The sequence below is a fragment of the Vespa crabro genome, chromosome 7 (assembly GCF_910589235.1).
Source record: "Vespa crabro chromosome 7, iyVesCrab1.2, whole genome shotgun sequence".
Lineage (NCBI taxonomy): Eukaryota > Metazoa > Arthropoda > Insecta > Hymenoptera > Vespidae > Vespa > Vespa crabro.
The window spans coordinates 2,275,001-2,294,136 of record NC_060961.1 but is presented as its reverse complement, the minus strand read 5'-3'; the positions used below and the strand labels follow the sequence as shown (position 1 = coordinate 2,294,136).

The 19,136-nt window shown below is 35.7% G+C and overlaps 1 protein-coding gene and 1 long non-coding RNA gene across 7 annotated transcripts in view; one reads left to right on the top strand and one right to left on the bottom strand.

The window, feature by feature from the left end:
* Positions 1 to 1,639: 1,639 nt before the first annotated feature.
* Positions 1,640 to 15,155, bottom strand: LOC124425782. 2 transcript variants are annotated; one of them, XR_006942572.1, is made up of 4 exons: positions 14,893 to 15,155; positions 2,733 to 2,823; positions 2,587 to 2,662; positions 1,640 to 2,314 (listed from the first exon to the last, which is right to left on the bottom strand). It is a non-coding gene; the product is annotated as an uncharacterized LOC124425782 (long non-coding RNA). The 2 variants fall into 2 exon arrangements; XR_006942573.1 differs by lacking the exon at positions 14,893 to 15,155 and adding an exon at positions 12,425 to 14,524.
* Positions 15,156 to 15,708: 553 nt separating this feature from the next.
* The window catches only part of LOC124425776 (tyrosine-protein phosphatase 99A), a 339,523-nt gene continuing 336,095 nt past the window's right edge, over positions 15,709 to 19,136 (top strand). The window contains exons 1-2 of one of the 5 annotated variants that reach the window (XM_046966640.1): positions 15,709 to 16,008; positions 18,146 to 19,136. The exon at positions 18,146 to 19,136 is cut by the window's right edge and continues 473 nt beyond it. The gene's annotated coding sequence lies outside the window, so the exon portion shown is untranslated. Of the gene's footprint in view, positions 16,009 to 17,366 lie in introns of those variants that run through there. The other 4 variants (XM_046966641.1, XM_046966643.1, XM_046966639.1 and 1 more) reach the window with 4 other exon arrangements.

The window sequence follows — 19,136 nt, the reverse complement described above, 5'->3', positions numbered from 1 at the left end:
ATAATAATTATTTATAATAATTATTTATAATAATTATTTATAATAATAATTCAATCTCATTGTAATCTGATTTTAATACGATATAATATTAATCTGAAATTTTCTGACAATGAAAATAATCAACGAAAATACATTTTTGAGTTCATAGTACGTAAATGAACGAGGGACGAATGACGTAAACATGCGATTTAAGAGCTTATTATTTATATATATCTACAGAGGTCGATCACTGTACCTTTCAGTCTATTGTAACATTTCGTTCCGATAACATCGTGCTCGTATTTAGTATATTAATAATTCTGTTTTAATTATTCATTTTTACATTATTATATAAACGAATTATAATATTATCGATACTATTATATATCAATATTGCTAGCGTTCTAAAATTTATTATTATTATTATTATTATTATTATTACTATTGTTGTTGTTGTAAAGAATGCAAGTACTATCGTATTAATCAGTATCATATAATTATATTAACAACGATTCAATAATTTATCAAAATAGCTCATATACAATAATCTCTAAACAGTTCAACATACGTAGTTGTAATTTTTACCAATCGCTGTCACTACTATCTATTTCTAGAAATTCGTCGGTAATATCGGACTCTACTTTAAAATAAACTAGGATTTTACTTCAGAAGGTACAAGAGAAAAAGAGAGAGAGAGAGAGAGAGAAAGAGAGCAATGAACGATAAGACAAGATAATGTAAAATAATCTTAAAATAGATAAAATTTCTTCGAAGAAATATAATCGATATTCGATCACATAAAAGAGTAGTCTTCGACGATAAAAAATAATTGTGAAATAACGGTTGAACACGCAGCTTTTTTTTTTTATTGTATAGGGTCGAAGTAGGATAAAAAAGGTCGAAGGGGAGAAAGTTTGTTTTTGTCGAAAGAAAGTCAATCGCAAATCATCGATACGAGACAAATCGTGGGATCGATCGTTTACCCTTACCAAGTTTTTTCTTTTTTTTTTATATATATATATATTTTTTTTTCTTTTTTCTTTTCTTTTTTTTTTTCTTTTTTTTTCTTTTCTTTCTTTCCTTATCTTTATTATCGATACGTGTACGAACAAATTCACATATTCGGTCCTTACATCGATGACCTATACAATAAACCTACTGAAACAGTAAATCGCTTTAAGCTGACCCCAAGTGATCCTTTTATAGCCGGCCCTATCGAAACGAGGAGAGGGTCGAATGCGTGTTCTTTCATGCTTCTTCGCGCAAATAAATTTGTACGGATCGTTTCAGGTTGTACGAGCGTTGGATTTTACCGAGATGTTGCGAGTAATTTATTTTTATCCTACGTTTAAGCAATCACGTCATTTATATGCTACTCGAAGCGTTAAGAGCACGGATTTTCCAAGAAAAGAAATTAAAATGGAAAAGAAAAAGGAAAGAGAGAAAAAAGAAAAGAAAAGAAAAGAAAAGAAAAAAAAAAAAGAAAAAAGAAAATAGGGAAGAAAAAGAATTAGATTTTTTTTTTATATCGCGATCTGATCGACCAATCAGAACTGTTTATTCAATCGTAAAATATGTCTTTAGAATTTTTTTTTTTTTCTTTTTTCATTGATGTAAATCTATATAAGGTTTAATTAAAAAGACGTAAGATTTAATTTAAACTTATGATGTGCTTAGATTAAAATTTTATTCATGAAACCAGACGAAGATGATCGTATGGATCTATTTTTTACTTCGTCCTACTTATTCAGTATTTTCATCGAGTCTTCTCATCAAGTAAATATGAATGTAAGTAAGTATAAATGTTTTTATTAATATATTATTCTTAAGACGCTATTGATCACCGGTGTTGACCCACTAATAATCGTTGATATATATTTTCTAACTTATTTAATTTCTAACCAAAATGATATATTTGTCGTTATTATTTTCTAGTTATTGCCCTTACAACGGTGTCCTTACAAACATAAATAAAACAATATAGAGCAGTTGGAAACGTTAGAGTTATTTTTTTTTGTTCTTTTTTTCTTTGTTATTTACTTATTGATTTTTTTCTTTGGCGACGTTCATTTCTTTTTTTTTTTTTTTTTTTTTTTTTTTTGATACATTAAACGTTCTCCTTTTTCTCTTTCTTCATATCATTCTACAATGGAATTATATACTTGGGGAGCAGCAAGATGTTTCCAAGTAACAATAAAACTTTCAGGTAGGGCTCACGCGTTATGCGAGCTTTTCGGACGAGAAAAGCTTCCTTTTCTCCTTCTTTTTCTTCTTCTTCTTCTTCTTCTTCTTCTATCTCCTTCCTTCTCTTTCTCCGTGGATAATGGATTTTGTCCTTAAAGAATTTCTAGGATATATCAAAAATGATAAAGGACACACTACGTATTATGTAACTCTTTCCTTCGATTTTAATTTTTGTTAAATAAAATCAAAAATAGCCATTGACATTATTAAAAAAATGAAATCTAATTCTAATAATAAATATTATCGCACAATATCAATAGAACAATTATCATTATCGACTAGTTGGTCAATTTATTTAGACAAACGTCATTTTTTAAAATCACTTATTAAAACTGAAAAGAAAAAGAAAGTTGCGGTTTGTACCGATATCATTATCCCTTCAATTAAATTCGTGGTTGATGTGTCCGCCTAGCGTACTCTCGATCAGCTGCCAAGCTCTCTAACAAATTATTATTAACAGGTGGTTATTGATCGGGCAGACGAAGAATAATTGCGTTTGGCTATCTCACCATGGTACGATCTCTCGGAATAGAAGCGGATTAAAAGTTAGTCTGGTAAGTTCGATGGAAACTTTTGTTCGGTTAGTGAGAATCAGTGAGTCTGAAATTATAAAAATTCTTTTTATAGTAGATATAATACTTTACATTTTTCTTTTCTTTCTCATAGCCAAATAAAAGTTTTTCTTTTTATAAATAATAATGAAAAGCATTTCTTTTTTTCTTTTTCCTAAAAGAAATTTCGTATCATGATTTTTGAGGATAGTTTATATATATCAGCATCGTTATGAAATACTATGTTTGCCATAGTCCACTTGGCTATATTATAAACGAAATGTTATACGACTTTGTTTCGTGGTGAGAGAAAGTACAAAGGGGCATAGAAAGAGATAGAGAAGAGAGAAGGGAGGTCGTTGGAACGATCACTAACTAGAGCGAAAAGTTAATCCTGAACTCTACGGACACACGAAATTAGCATATAAATTCGTCAAAATGCAACTCCGTATAAGCAAGCACTCGTCAACGTGAATATCTCGACGATCTTTTGACATAAAGTTTTCTTTTTTTACTCGTTAATTCGTTAGAAGTTTCTTTTGTTATTAATAGGACGCTTTTTATTTGAAATAAAAAAGAATATATATATATATATATATATATATATATATATATATATATATATAAAACAAAAAAAGAAGAAGAAGAAAAGAACCGTCGGTCGGATCCGCGCAATTTCTTTTATCCTAATATAAAAATAGACGAAACGTTTAATTTAATAGAGATGAAATAGATCTGAATTAGGACATATCCCTTTTTTTAGAGGAATTACTATTTGAATAAAATTAAATAAATCTTCCTACATAATTTCGTGTTTTAGAATAATGGAATTGTAAAATTTTCGGTATATTGATTTCGTGAATAATATTCAATGTAGTAACATCGAAGCGCAGACATTTTTGCAGTGCCGATGAGGGAAATAAGAGATAAATCGCGTCGTTTATTAATGAACCCGCATATCGAATATATATATGCTCGTTGAGAAGAGACGCGATATTTCAATAAGAGTTTCGAACAATTATCCTGTATACGCTATGAGTTTATAAAGCGATTAATAGATTAATTGATTCTCGATTGAGAGCGATTCCGGCGAGCGAAATGTTTACGATGATTCGCATTAGTCCCATTAATCGATTGACATGTTATACACGAATGGATACAATGAGAAACAATAATGAAACATTTTTATCAGAGACATTTCCTTCGATTATTTATTTTATTAATTATTTTTCTTTTCTTTCTTTTTTTCTTTCTTCCTTTTTTCCTTTTTTTCTTTTTTATTTTTTACTCCTCTAACGCATTTCCTTTTTCAGATATCAAATTTAGCACAGATTTTCTATAATTTCCATTGTAAATTATTTCAAATTAATAATAACAAAGTATCGAGATGATTGACAATACTTTATTTTATATCGTAAGGTACTTTAACGATAGATGTGTTTTGTCGACGAACGACGATGCATTATGAATTTCGGTAGTCGTGAGGGAAGATGTAACGGTACCCCTAAGCCACATGCAGACACGGAGGATTCAATTATTTAACCACGCTTCTCACGGCAAGCCGCAAGCCTAATTATCAGGTAGAGGTGAATTTAGAAACTGTTAGTCAACAGCTAAGAAAGTCTAATTAAATAGTTATTCGTCTCTTTGTTTATATTGTTTTATAGAAGGATAAGTCGAATTCATTACATTTCCATTGGATTAAAATTAAAGGTGATCAGTGATTTATTAACGTCGATCTAAGAAAGTCGAATCAAAGGATTTGATGGTGATGATGGAGTCGGCGTGGAGATGGAGGGAAGGTGGTGAGGGTGGAACGGCGTCGAGAAGAGATGGAAAAAAAAAAAAAGAAAAAAAGAAATAGAAAAAAGAAGGAAGTAAAGCTTGGTTGGGTTTAAAATGTCGACGTTCTTTTTAAAGACAACCACTTCTTCCTAATGTATTTTCCAAAAGAAATCGTCAAAGTTGAGATGACGATGGGTAACGGGGAGTGGAGGGGACGTGGGGAGAGGGAGGGGGGAGGAGGAGATGGGAAAGAGAGGAAAGAAAGAAAGAAAAAAAAAAAAGAAGGAAAGGCGAGCAAAAGATAAGAAAAGAAAAGAAAAACAATTTGCTTCTTGATAATCTACTTCTTTCCTTTCTTTTCTCCTATCTGATAATTAACATTGATGCGATCGTTATTATAAAGAGAAAAACACGGGGAACCAATTAACGAGAAAAATCTTAGCTTCTCGATGGTTAGAAAAACAGAGGATTACGATGAAACGTAGAGCTGCAGCGGAGAGCCTAGGGTATAGAAAAGGGAGAGAATAGAGATAGGAAAAGACAGACAGACAGAGAGAGAGAGAGAGAGAGAGAGAGAGAGAGAGAGAGAGAGAAAGTAAGAAAGAAAAAGAAAAGAGCAAGAACGGATAGAATCTGTATCCTAGCCGACTCTATTTAGTCTCTCGAAAGATCTCTAAATCGGTGGTGTTTGTTTCGCAAGCAAAGAAGCGTTGCCTCGCATCGAAATGTTCGATAGACGCCACCAGACGATGTCTAATATATCCAAGAATCCTTCTTCAAGTCGAATTCTGAACCGTTGTTCTTGATTCGCCAATACTTTTCATTTAAAAGCTTTTCTTCGAACTCCGAAGTAAAAAGATAACAAAATCAAAATAAACTCGTTAATAAGTCTTTGCCTTTTTCCAACATCATTATAATTACATTTATCTTTGATCTTTTCTCTCTCTCTCTCTCTCTCTCTCTTTTTTCTATTTAATTCTATTAATCTCTCTCTCTCTCTCTCTCTCTCTCTCTTTTTTTTTTCTTTATTTAATTCTATTAATTTCTCTCTCTCTCTCTTTCTCTCTTTCTCTCTATCTCTATATATATATATATATATATATATATATATATTTCTTATATAACTATAATCGAACGTATTTGAGAATATATTCAGAGAAATAAAAAAAAAGCTTCGAATGTTCAAATTCGACTAGCCGTTGGTATGAGACCTTCTCGATAACTTTCGAATGAAACGTCCACCCAGGATGGCGCGTCCCTCTTTTTTATTCATTCAAAAAATCAACTGCGACGGTGACTCTGCGCAAAATCGGCACAAACGATATTTTCAGCTGCCGACGAAGCGGCCATTGCTACCGTTCGGATAGATAGATACAATATATGTATATCCATACATACAGTCTATGCACACACACACACATATATATATATATATATATATATATTTACACACAGAGAAGGAGTAAGAGAGAGAGAGAGAGAGAGAGAGAGAGAGAGAGAGAGAGAGAGAGAGAGAGAGAGAGAGAGAGAGAGATAGGTAATATTCGGCGATTAAAAAGGAGCGACAGAACCAATATTACTCGGATTTTTATAGCCAATGTTGAATTTCGAAATCCTAGCGTTGAAAAAAAGAGAGTAGTACCGATAGAGTGTATGTGTGGATGAGAAAGACAGAGAGAGAGAGAGAGAGAGAGGAAAAGAGAAAAGGGAATGAGAGAGGAACGGAAAGAATTATCCACGCGGATTCTAAAAGTTCAATTTTCCGGAGCGACGGGAGCGTGTAACGGAAAATCCGTACGACTTTTTTGTTTCGATCCCGCGGGAACTTCAATTCCCCGGGTGCTGAATATTCATGCGATTTTATTAACCACGTTTCAAACATCGCTTTCGCTCGGAACACCCTTTATCTTCTTAGATCTCTACTTTCGTTCGATCTCACCACTCAATCTTTCTATCTCTATCACTCTTTCTCTCTCTCTCTCTCTCTTTCTCTTTCTTTAGTCCTTTTTTTTGTTATCCATATCTTTCACATATGTACTGCGTTGTTTGATAAATTAAATTAAGTAAATTTTAAAATTCAGAATCATCAAAATCTATGAGAATTAATTTCGTCAGAGAGTATTATCGTTAAAATAATAATTGGATTTCATTTTGTTAATTTCATATTGAAATGTTTAAAATATTACTTTCTTTTTTTGAAAAAAGAAATGGATAAAGAGAGATAGAGAGAGAGAGAGAGAGAGAGAGAGAGAGAGAGAGAGAGGAAGAAAAGGAGAGAGATAAAGTAGTAGCAGATTAGTTAAAATTTAACTAAAAATCTGATTCCATTTGCTTTCTATTTGTACGTATGAACTCGTCCGTTCTTTCTTTTCTCTTGCCCAGAGACGATGTTTTAAAGTGTCTCTTTGCAGGGAATAACGTGAAAGTTCTTACAATGAGAGTAAAAAAGCAGAAAGAGGAGAAAGAGAGAAATAGAAAGAAATGTAACTCGCACACACGCTTCCCTTGTAAATAGCTCGTTTCACGGCAGGTAAGCCTCCTTACAGTTTAGCTAGTTTCACTTTTCGCATACGGTAAAAGGCAAAACGATAATTTCATTACGTTCGTTAAGCTTTCGTGGTACTTCAGAAACACGTAGAGAAGGGATATCATCGAAAAGAAAAGAAACATCAGAGTTCTTTATCATTCTTGCAATTAGGCATTTTATATCGCGTTATTATATCGCTAAAGAAACTTCTTTTTTATCTAACTTCTTTATTGTTATTATTATTATTTATTTATTTATTTATTTTATTACTTTTCTTTTTTTGTTTAATTACGTTTTTCTCCATTTTTCAATTATATTTTTCAACGCGATGTAAAAGAAATAATACGCTTTCATTTTAAGCTCTTTAATATTTGAAAAATTTTTGGCGATCTTCTCGTACTTGTTAAATGAAGAAGCTATTTCTATTGTTCAATATAAGATCAATAGAAATTGCATTGATGAATATCGCATTTTTGATCAAGTTTGTATGGTATTATTGTTAATTCGATCAATGGCAGGATTTATGCTCTTGTGATAAATAAGCTTAATGCATTCAACAATACGACGTAACGTTATAGCCACGAATATTATTCGAAAGCCTTATGCATTGTTATCGAATATATCTACGTATATAGATACACACACACACACACACACATGCACATATATATATATATATATTAATATATGTATATGTTTTTATAAATATATGTATTATATATCGATCTTGTATTTATTTGGCGAATTCAACGTCGACGCAAGTTGTTAAAATTCCCGCGCCAATTAAATTCAATCCTTCAACGTGGAGAAATTTTGTATTCTTTTTTCCTTTTTTCCTTTTTTTATTTACTTTAATTATTATTGTTATTATTATTATTATTATTATTATTATTATTATTATTATTATTATTATTGTTATTATCATTATTATTTTATTTTCTCTAGGATACCGATAATATTTCCTTAGCGACATTGCGATTATTGTTCGGTGCACGTAAGCGAGTTCAAAGCTTGCTCCATTGTTTTTCAATTTCAATTCGTCCAGAATTGTTATCACTGTTCCGTGGTTGTTTTGTTTGTTCGCAAAGCTGTTTTTCAGTTTCGCAAACGGCCAACGTGGTGGCTCCGGTGAACTCGGAAAGTTCGTTCCAACAAAAAAGGACTCCCAATCGCTATCGTTCTCGGAACGTGCCGCGCATATGAATCATCATTTTATAATGTTCGATGTAGTGCGAGATTCTTCATGGGGGAGAATAAAAGCAAAAGGGATATTCGTTTGGAAGTTTCCAAGAGATTTGATCAAATATTCTGGGTTAGATAGAAGGTGAATCCGATCGAATCGGTCTCACGCGACGATGCTTCTGTGCTTCCTCGTTAAAGCTTAATTTCGAAAGCTCGTACGGGAAAGTACTTTCCATATTACGTTACTACAAAGCTTCGCGAACGTTTCCTCTCTCTCTCTCTCTCTCTCTCTTTGAAAAGATCCCACGGGGTCCGATAGAAATTTTTCCCTTGGGAACAAGAGAGAAAGAGAGAGAGAGAGAGAGAGAGATAGATAGGTAGATAGATAGATAGAAAGAGAGAGAGAGAGAGAGAGAGAGAGAGAGAGACTAACGGAGAACTTTCTCCGAGTTATTCGCAGCCGCATATTAGTGCACATTCATCCTTCGGAATAGCGCTAACCTCCGACCTGAGAACAATTTATCAGACGTTGAAGGTCGGTAGCTTCGCGGTCCGTGGGTTACTTATTTGCACGTTTCCGCAGTTTACATCGTTTTAGGAGGCAACCTCTTCCTTCTACTCCTCTTCTCAAACTCCTTCAAGAACTTCGTTCGTTTCTTCTCGAAGGTTCGTGAGAATGAATTGCCAATACGAAAGAAGAAAACGCTCTTACTCGAAGCCTCTTGCCTTTCGCCAATAAGACACGTATTCTGAAATGGAGATAGAAGATTTGTGTTGTTACTATTGCTATGGATGCTTGGTGTTAGTATAGCAGTAGCGATGGTGGGAGAATGGGAAGAAATCGTTCGAGTTACCGTTCTCTCTACCGACAAGAAATATATGTACCTACACCGACTTTTTATTCATACATTAAACATAAATGTAGGTAGCGATACGTTGTTCAAGAACGGATGGCAAAGTTCAAAGGGTTGGTATCGTTCATGGTAGATAACTAAATATGTATGTACACATACACACACACACACACACACACACACACACATACAGGCATATATATGTGTGTATATTCTAAAGTCCCAACCGAGAAATCGTACTAAATTATCGAGTACCATGAAACGATCGTATAGGATTGAAGTTTTTGCTTATCGATAGTCTAGCAAGATCTCATGGAACTTGACTCTATGGTGAACTTACGATATTGACGTATAAAATTTTGTTTGCCAGGAGTCATATCATCCTATCAAATCGTTGGGATATATCTAATTTTTTTTTTTTTTTCTTTTTATTTCTTTGCTTTTCTCTTTTTTTCTTTTCCTTTTCCCCGTTCTCTTTTTCATCATGCATTTTAGCTTTGTCAAGTCACGTGAAAAACTGTTTGCCACGAAACGCAGTCGTACTGCTTTCGTCAGGGGTAAGCAAAATTACCGTCGAGAAACTGAATATCTTTTAGATATGCGACGAGCATGCATATATTCATAGGATATCCGCGTCCTTCCTGAATATCTTATGCACATTGCATACATATTCTTGTAATTATCATTCGTAAAATGTTTGATGTAGGGATCCCAAGGTGTCTCGTTAAATTTTTATTGGATTTAATACAGATAGATTTTATCGATCTAATGTAATATAATAATAATAATAATAATAATAATAATAATAAAAATATAATATATTAATTTGCGTCGTGCATTTTTAATACAGAAAATATTATAAAAAATACTTATTAAATTGATATTAATAAATTATTACTCAAACAAATAAGTACCTGTTGTACATGTTGTATCAAGCATATTACAAAATAGAACCAAAAGCTTTGATCGTGGCATATCGAGCGAAAAAGTTCAAGGATGAGGTGAAAGAGGATGAAGATAAGAAAAGGGAGAAGAAGAGAAGGAAGACGATGTGAGAGAGAGAGAGAGAGAGAGAGAGAGAGAGAGAGAGAGAGCGGATAGAGCTTTTTCCGTGAGTAGCATAGCCTGTTAATGGTGCTGTAAACTTAGGGATTACAGCACGTCGAACCGTAAGTTCATTTACGATCCGCTGAACCGCGGATATTGAAAAGGCACCGGGCACTGCATTATCCTCCATTTTATGATAGTACGGACGAACGCGTCGACGTGATATAGCGCGACCGCACGTGATTAAAACGCACGGTGTTATCCACGAAGAGAGCTTTATGCTCGACCCTAAAATTTGCGCATTAACGGAATTCCGTTGAGAGATGTGATTATAAAAAAAAGTAAAAAAGAGAAAATTAAACAAAAGGAGAAAGAGAAAAAAGGATAAGTGGATATACACTTCAAACTCCGTTTTACCATCGTGATCTGACTTTTTCACACTTTGTTACGTCTATTTATTTATTTTTTTTGTTTTTGTTTTTTTTTTTTTTTTTGATTCTTTTTTTCTTTTCTTTTTTTTTTCCTTTTTTTTTCTATCGTAACCGTCCACACTTTAACTTAGATTATTATTTTTTTTTTAATATAAAATCCAACAGAGTACTTTAATACCAACGACGAGAGAAATAATTTGCGAGAAAACATCGAGAATTTCTTTTGGTCGTGAGCCGTCGTGTAATTGTAAAAGTGAGAAAGAAAAAAAGATGAATTCAAAATGTTATATCGCTTTACAACTTAATATATTGGAATTTATTTTATGCCGATAAGAACGGCCTTCCCGTAAACGAGAATTTATGATAAAAACTAACACCGTAGGATAATCCATAATATTTTTAAATATTCCGTAAAACCGAGAACGAACTGGCATGAATGATTAAAACTCGTTATTGTTAATGCGTATGAGATATGGAAAATTTTAATTTCAAAAAAAAAAAAAAAAATTGATGAACGAACGTTTAATAACATTTATCAAAGAAAATCTTTTAATGATCAAAAGAAAATTGTTATTGATTATTTACTTTGTCAAATCAATTTCAGATCTTATTGTTAATGTATTTCATTCGCATCGTATAGGAATAAGACAAACCGATCGTATATGTACAATCGACGATTCTACCGGAGCCTACATATAGATGCTTTTATAGGATTTAAGTCCATTTCGTATTCGCGAGAACGTAAGCTGGTTCAGGAACACGAGTGACAATCGTCTTAGTACACGCTTTTCACAGTCTAGACGAGATCTTAGGATTTCCTGAGAGAATGCTGAGTACGTTTGCAATTGCAATTAATATTGTAATTAAGTCATGACTCGCGTCGATCATTTCGATGATCTTCGAAAACAATTCTCTATGAATTAAATCTATCATATTAATACATAGTAACGTAATATTTTGAAAAATAGATAAAGGATATTCGATTATCATAAAAATTTTTTAATCTTGTAGGATCAAAAAAAATTCATTACGAAAGGACATATTTATATATATATATATATATATATATATATATATATATATATATATCGAAAATTGAAAACACAGAAAGGATCGGTTTATTTAAAAGTTATAGCAATAGAGAATGTTGATCATGACTTGTCCCATGATTATCCGCTTATTTTCGAAAGGCACATAACGGAAAGATCGGCAATATTATTTCTTAATTGAGAAAAGCTTTTCGCCTTGTCGATATATCTTTCATTCAGTTCCCAAGGGAAAGAGATAAGCGAAGGAAAAATCGATAGCTTCTGCTCACGGTTTAATTGCACTGTGCACTATTGGAAAGTGGATAAGGTAAACCATCACAGACATCGAGGATCATCTTGAAAGGCTATCGTTTGATCTAGGCGCGATTTTTTGCGGCATTCTGACTTTTCAAGAAGAATAATAATAAGATTAAAGAGAATGCAGTAATCTCGGAAAAATCTAGATGCAAAATAAAAGGAAGAGTTAAAGGAACCATTAGTTAGAGTGGAAAATACTTTTTTGAGAAGCAAGGAAACGTATTTACCCGTTCGTATTGTTCTTACACACTTTTCAAGGTTTTATGTGTGTGTGTGTGTGTGTGTGTGTGTGTGTGTGTATGTGTCTGAGAGAGTGATTAGAATTTATGAATCTTGCATATCGTTACTATACAATGAAAACGATATAGCTATAATCTCTTCTATTTCTCTTAATTGAGACTAGATCGTGAAAATAAAAAGAAAATAAAAAAATAAAAAAAATGTTAGAGAAATATTATTACTTTAATCGATCTCTTACCTGCGTTTTATCCCTCATAATCGCGAAATAGGATCGACTCGTCACAGTGGACTTTTAGCCGAACGTTTTAAAGCTCGCTAAACGGCCAGCTGACGTTGGAGGGCATTTAATTCGTTGGAAATGCGATTCTCCAAGCTCTGAAAAGTGCTCGAGTCGGTGCTGTCGCAAACGTTGCAAAAATAATGACGTTATCATTCGTCTTCATCGGCTTACATCCAACGGCCGGGATCGGTCTCTACCAGCCGTTCTCTTCGTTGTTACTTCACATTTCCACACATATACATATACATAGACATAGACATAGACATAGACATAGACATAGACATAGATATAGATATTATTAATACAGACACAAACCGCCAACGCGTACTTCTTCCGCTTAATCGATAGTGCAGAAATCCGTTCGTTCCTTTAGCCACCCATCCACCCATCTATCCATCTATCCACCCATCTATCCATCTATCCACCCATCTATCCATCCATCTATCCATCCACCCATCCATCCATCCATCCATCCATCTATTCATTCATCCATCCATCCATCCATCCATCCATCCATCCATCCATCCATCTGTCCGTCCGTACGTCTATCCATCCATCCATGAAACTAACGCAACGTGCAACGTGCTTCTGCAAGAAGTGTACATTATCGTTGTCTCGCTTTTGTCGACCGACTTCCTTATCCCCTTCCCACCCACCGACTTTCCTTAGCAAATACGTCGTACGAGTCGGTGGAGAAGGAGATGAAGGAAGAGGAATTCCAACGATGCCACTATGAAACAGTAAACACACGCGAGACAATGCAGACGAGACTATTAGCGAAATTTCGGACTTGATAAATGAGATTACGTCATGATAAAGTAACGTAAAAAGTTATAATAGTTTCTACCTAAGTTCTCATCTTTTTTCTATATTAGTTTTTCTATAAAATGGCCGATAAAAAATAAAAATGAACGTACTGTAGACATAGAAAGAGATAAAAAGAGAAAGAGAGAGAGAGAGAGAGAGAGAGAGAGCCAGTAGATTCGATGAAATTCGAGGAGGAAAACGAAACCGTACCTCTATGGAACGTATTTTAATATGTACCGATGAACGAGCAGGGTCGGAGGGGATGAAAGAGGGTATGAACGCATACCACGTATCGTCTCGAATCGAGAATCACGACGAGTCGATGTTAGTAGAAGAGAGAGCGAGAGAGAAAGAGGAGAACAGACGTGGAAACCAGTTGGATTTAAAGGTCCGCTTTCATTGCTATTCCGAATCGCGAATCGAGCTTCCGCACGGCTTCTGTCGTCCTGTACGAAGGCATTCCTCTGATTGGTAAATCTACGGCTGCTCAATGATGCGTTTATTTGTCGAAGAATTAGGACAGGAAGCGAGACAAAGCGACGAGGATAAGAATGGGACGGTTAAGAGAGTTAGAGAGATAGAGAGAGAGAGAGAGAGAGAGAGAGAGAGAGAGAGAGAGAGAGAAAGGGATAGTTTCTATCCAGTGGCAATAAGGGTAAAAAAGGGAGAGGGAGAGAGAGAGAGAGAGAGAGAATTGCACACTGCTCTACCGCAATCAGTAAACCTGTAAAACATTGGATTAGGTGCTCCAGCCTGACCTTCCTCTCGATGTGTATGGTCAGACCGAGAACGGACTTCCAATTTCCAGGTGGATCTTCAATACACACGTTTTCTCTCCAACCTTCAACTACGATACGTTATCCAATAGCGCTCAAATTATTCTTATTTCGTTTTCCCTTCTTTCTATATATGGGCACAGATGCGAATGAGAGAACGAGCGAACGAACAAGTACACACATGTAGAAAAAGGATTTCAAACTCTTGCGTCCCTCTTCTTCCGTTCTGGTCTACTTCCTCTTTCGAGAAAATCTTTCAAGTATACTTTAGTAAACGGAGAGAAATCTATAAGATTAGGACGTAAGCGGTGTGTTGGATCTGCTTATGCGTCGGCCTGTAACCAATTCGTCATTGGATGAATAAACGGGAATAAGTAAATAGGGATCCTTTTCGTACGTTTTCCTCTCGTAAGATTTCTTTTCAATTTCTTTTTCTTTTCTTCTTATTTATCTCCTTCTTTTTTTCTTTTCTTCCTTATTTCCCTCCTTTCTTCCTTTCTTTGCAACGTCATTATAAAATTTCAAAGAAAATTATTCTTTTATTGTTGACAATGAAGAGAGAAAGAAAGAGAAGAAAAAGAAAACAAAAAATGTAAAAAGGAAAAGGAAAGGAAAAAGAAAAGGTACAAACAAACCGATTACTTAGAGAAAGTATAAGAGAAAGAGAGCGATGACTATAGAAGAAAGAAATAAAATGTAAGGGGCTATCGCTCTGTGAAAAATGATATTCGAAAATATCAAGGATTCACCCTTTCTCCACTCCTTCCTAGGATTATATCCTGTGGCGAATGTTGCCGGGGTGAGATCTTTGTCGCAAAAATGTAAGCAGTAAAGTATCCTCACTTTTCATTTGGGCTTATCCCTTTTTGCCCGTCGGGCATGGCAGCGCATTTTCTTCAGGGTGCCTTTCCTTGCGATCCTTCAGACAAGGTCTCGAGCAACCACTCGACGATGTTTTCGTCCGAAATCGTCATGTAGCGTGTCGTAATCCGAAGAAGAGAAAAGAGAGAGAGAGAGAGAGAGAGAGAAGAGAGAAACAAGAAAGAAAAGAGAAGAAGAAAAGAAAAAGAAAGGACGAGGAAGAAAAAAAGGATAGCAAGTGAAAAAAAGATGATAGGAGAGAAAGAGAGAGAGAGAGAGAAAGAGAGAGGAGAGATAGAAAGGAAGATAGATAGAGAGACAGAAAGAGAGAGAGAGAGAGAGAGAGAGAGAGAGACAGAAAGAGAGGAGAGAGTTGGAAAAGAAGAAGGGAGAAAAAAGGAAGGAAGGAAGGAAGGAAGGAAGGAAGGAAGAAGAAAATCGGCAAGAGAGGCTGCTCACATTCTATCTCTCTTATTCTTTCTTTCAATATCTCTGTCTCACTCAAGCTCTAGCACTACTCGAAGCAAAGGTGCGCACCCTATCGGTTGATCCCCACCCCAAGCGCAACGTTCTCTAAGGGTGGGGGTGCAGCTGCTGCGCGCGAAGTCCAGCGGCGCGCGTACGTGTGCGCTTGTGTCGTGTTCGCGTAAAGGGTGGGAGAAGAGAGAGAGAGAGAGAGAGAGAGAGAAAGAGAGAAAGAGAGAAAGATAGAAAGAGGGAAAGAGAGAGAGAGAGAGAGAGAGAGAAGAGCGAGCGTAAGCGAACTTTCCCTAACGCTCGATGGCGTACCAGTGCGGATCGTGATTCTGCGGGACGCGCAGCGTCGCGCGTCGGCCTCTCTGCTCTCCTTCATTCTGCCGCTTATACTTCGCGTGTTCTTCGTGTATCTCAAAAGAAAGAGAAAGAGAGAGAGAGAGAGAGAGAGAGAAAAAGAGAGTAAAGCGAACGAGAGATAGGATAGATAAATAGAGAGAAATACAGATTTGAATTATATAAATTGGTTTCTGAAGACTGATACAAAATAAGAGAGAGATAGAGAATTAATAAAATAAGAAAGCGCGGAATCATTGGGGAAACGTCGTTTTCGTCGTTAAGAAGGTACGAATCATAAGGACCATGATAAATAAGGAAACTTAGATATAAAAAGAAAAAAATATATATATATATGTATATATATATATATATATATATATATATATATAGAGAGAGAGAGAGAGAGAGAGAAAGAGAGAAAAAGAAAGTGAGATTATTTGAAAATGCGATTTACTTTATCGCATCAAACCGGCACGTTCCGTCGCTTGGGCAGCCCGCGCGGAACCTACGATCGGGAGAACGCACCGTTCAAGGTCAACGGCTCCTTCAAAGCCCTTTTCACCTTGGTCCTTTCTACGAGCGTGCTCCAGGATACTCGAAGAAACTAACTTTTGTCGTTACTTTCTTTCAGCAATTTCTTTCTTTTTTCTTTTTCTCCCCTTGTAACTCTTTCTATTTCTCTTTCTCTCTTTTACTATAATTTGTTAGCGAAAAGAGCGAGACAGAGAAAAAGGAAGAATGAGAGAGAGAGAGAGAGAGAGAGAGGAGAGAGAGGAAGGATAGACAAAGAGAGAGAACATTTAAATCCTACCTACGCGAGGTGACTAGCCAGAGGTGCCGTTCACGCGCTCGCCAAACCGATTAATTAATCTCAACGCTCTGTGGACCGTTAGTAATTGCCTTTTTCCAGTCTTCTCGTTTCTACCCTCATTTTTCCTTTCCTTTTATCTATACAGTACAGAGAAGAATAGGACGAGAGCAAGCTTAGCGTAAAATATGAAATGCTCGGCGAAAGCAATGTTTATTAATTAGCCGGGACATTAATAATTTTGAATTTTGCTTACACGTTGCCATCCGTTTATCTGATAGTCTACGAATCGATGCTATATATTCTGTCAGGGCTGTGCGCGTAATTATGTCGAATAAAAAATGTAGAATTAACGCGCCAACCGGTGCATCATGACGTATCGTGCGTACGACATTTAAACAATCGAAATCGAATATCGTTCATGAATGATCGCAGAGAGATGTTGATACACGAGGATGAAGTAGGAGGAGGAGGACGAGGAGGAGGAGGAGGAGAAATAGATGGAAAAGTTATCTCTCTCTCTCTCTAGCGCGCGCGCGCGCGCGCGCGCGAGCGCGCTTTTCGTATTTTCATGTGAATTACTCGGCTTATCGAACCGTGACGTTTGTTGGATAAAAGAAAAATAATAAATAATATATATATATATATATATATATATATATATATAAATTTAGGAAGGACTCGACATTTTTTTATTTCTATATTCATTGACAATATTCACACAATTTTTTCGCGATTATTATATTTCAGAGAGATAAATCCAATGGATTGAACAATTCGGACAGTTTGAATGAATAAATAAATAAAAAAAAATAAATAAAAACAAAAAAAAAAAAAAGTACAGAAAAAAAAGAAAAAAGTGAAAGAAAAGAAAGAAAGAAAAAGAAATGAAAGAAAGAGATGAAATCTTCATACGAACAATTTCAATGATTAAACGTTTATGAAGCTTACACTATATAAATCTAATATTAAGAAATATAAAAGCTTGCTTTTGAAAGTTAAGAAACAAAACAAAAAAAAAAAAATAAGATAAATCGAATCCTAGGAACACGTATTTTCCCTTCTTCACGCTCTAAGGCATATCGAACTCGAGATTCAGTTTCCTTGGAGTCACCTGGCAGTGGTCGGACCGGATTCACGCTCGATCGCGTTTTACTATCGCGATCACCTGAAGAAGATCTTCGTCCTCGTTCCGTTCCTCGTCGTCGTCGTCGTCGTCGTCGTCGTCGTCGTCGTCGTCAGGTGAAGAACGTCGAGAGATCGTAAGGCGGCCAACTCGGGTGGACTCATTGTCAGTGGTATTTCCAATTGGCCCGTTGCGATCTCCGGGAGTGAAACCGGTTCGACGACCAGCCCTGTCCTCGTCCCTCCGTCCTTCCTTCTACCCCCTCGCCCCCCCATTACCACATCCCTTTTCTCTCTTTTTCTTTTACTCTCCCTCCCTCTCTCTCTCTCTCTCTCTCTCTCACTCACACACACACATTCTCTCTTTCTCTTTCGTTCTTCGTCCGAGCTCAACTCTCTTTTTCTCCTCGGTCGATCGCTCTCGCCTTAGCAGCGACTTCGCTGCTCCTTCGCCTCGGCTACTAGTTCCAACGTCGCGAGTATTTTCAGTGCTCACGAGACTCTCAACGTTCTCCACGAATGATCACCACGGAAGTTACCGACCGGTTTCGCTTCTTCTTCTTCTTCTTCTTCTTCTTCTTCTTCTTCTGCTTCTTCTTATTCTTCTTCGGAGTTCCTCTTTTCCGCGAGTTCATTGTCGAAACATCTTGCAGTGAGTGAGAAAACCCGTCTATAATCGATTCTTACGAACTTGGATAATATTAAAAGAGTTATACTTAGTGTTCAAGTTAAAATTCTGATCGGATAAGATTTCTACGAAGACTTATTTTTTTTTTTTTACATTGTGTATACATATCGACGAACTCGAAAGGACCGTAGTACAAAGTGATCAACTTGAAGAGAGTTTGGGTTTCCTTTTTTTTTTTTTTTTTTTTTTTTTTTTTTTTTTTTTTCCCTCCTAATGAGACAACGAAAGGTTATTGAACTTTGCCGGCCTCGAATGTGTTCTTTCAACACGAATGTGAACGAGCAACGTTGATAGGAAGAATGCACGCGTGAATTAACACGAGAAATAAAAGGGAAGAAGAAACGAAGAAACGAAGAAAAGAAGGAAGGAAGGAAGGAAGGAAGGAAGGAAGGAAGAAATAAGACGCGCGAGTGTCGTTAGTAACTCTCGAAATGCACCCTCCGGATCGTTGCGTGCGCGTCGTCGGAGTCGCGCGCTTTTCACTCGCATACGCGAATCTCAATGATGAAACGTGTCGATATTCGTCATAACAATTTTCAGAGAAGATCATACGACAGTGTTTTTGTATAGGATTAACGAACGTCTACTTTACAAAAAGGAAAAAAAAAAGAAAAAGAAAAAAAAAGAAGGCAAAAGAGAAATATATCGATAAAGTCCTTTAGACTTCGAACTATGAAACGAACTGTACTGTGCGCGATAAGACCCGGATAAAACTCATACATACACGGACAAAAAGAAATTCTCTTCTTCTTTCGTAGTGGACATGTGCGTGAAATGGATTCATCACGATCT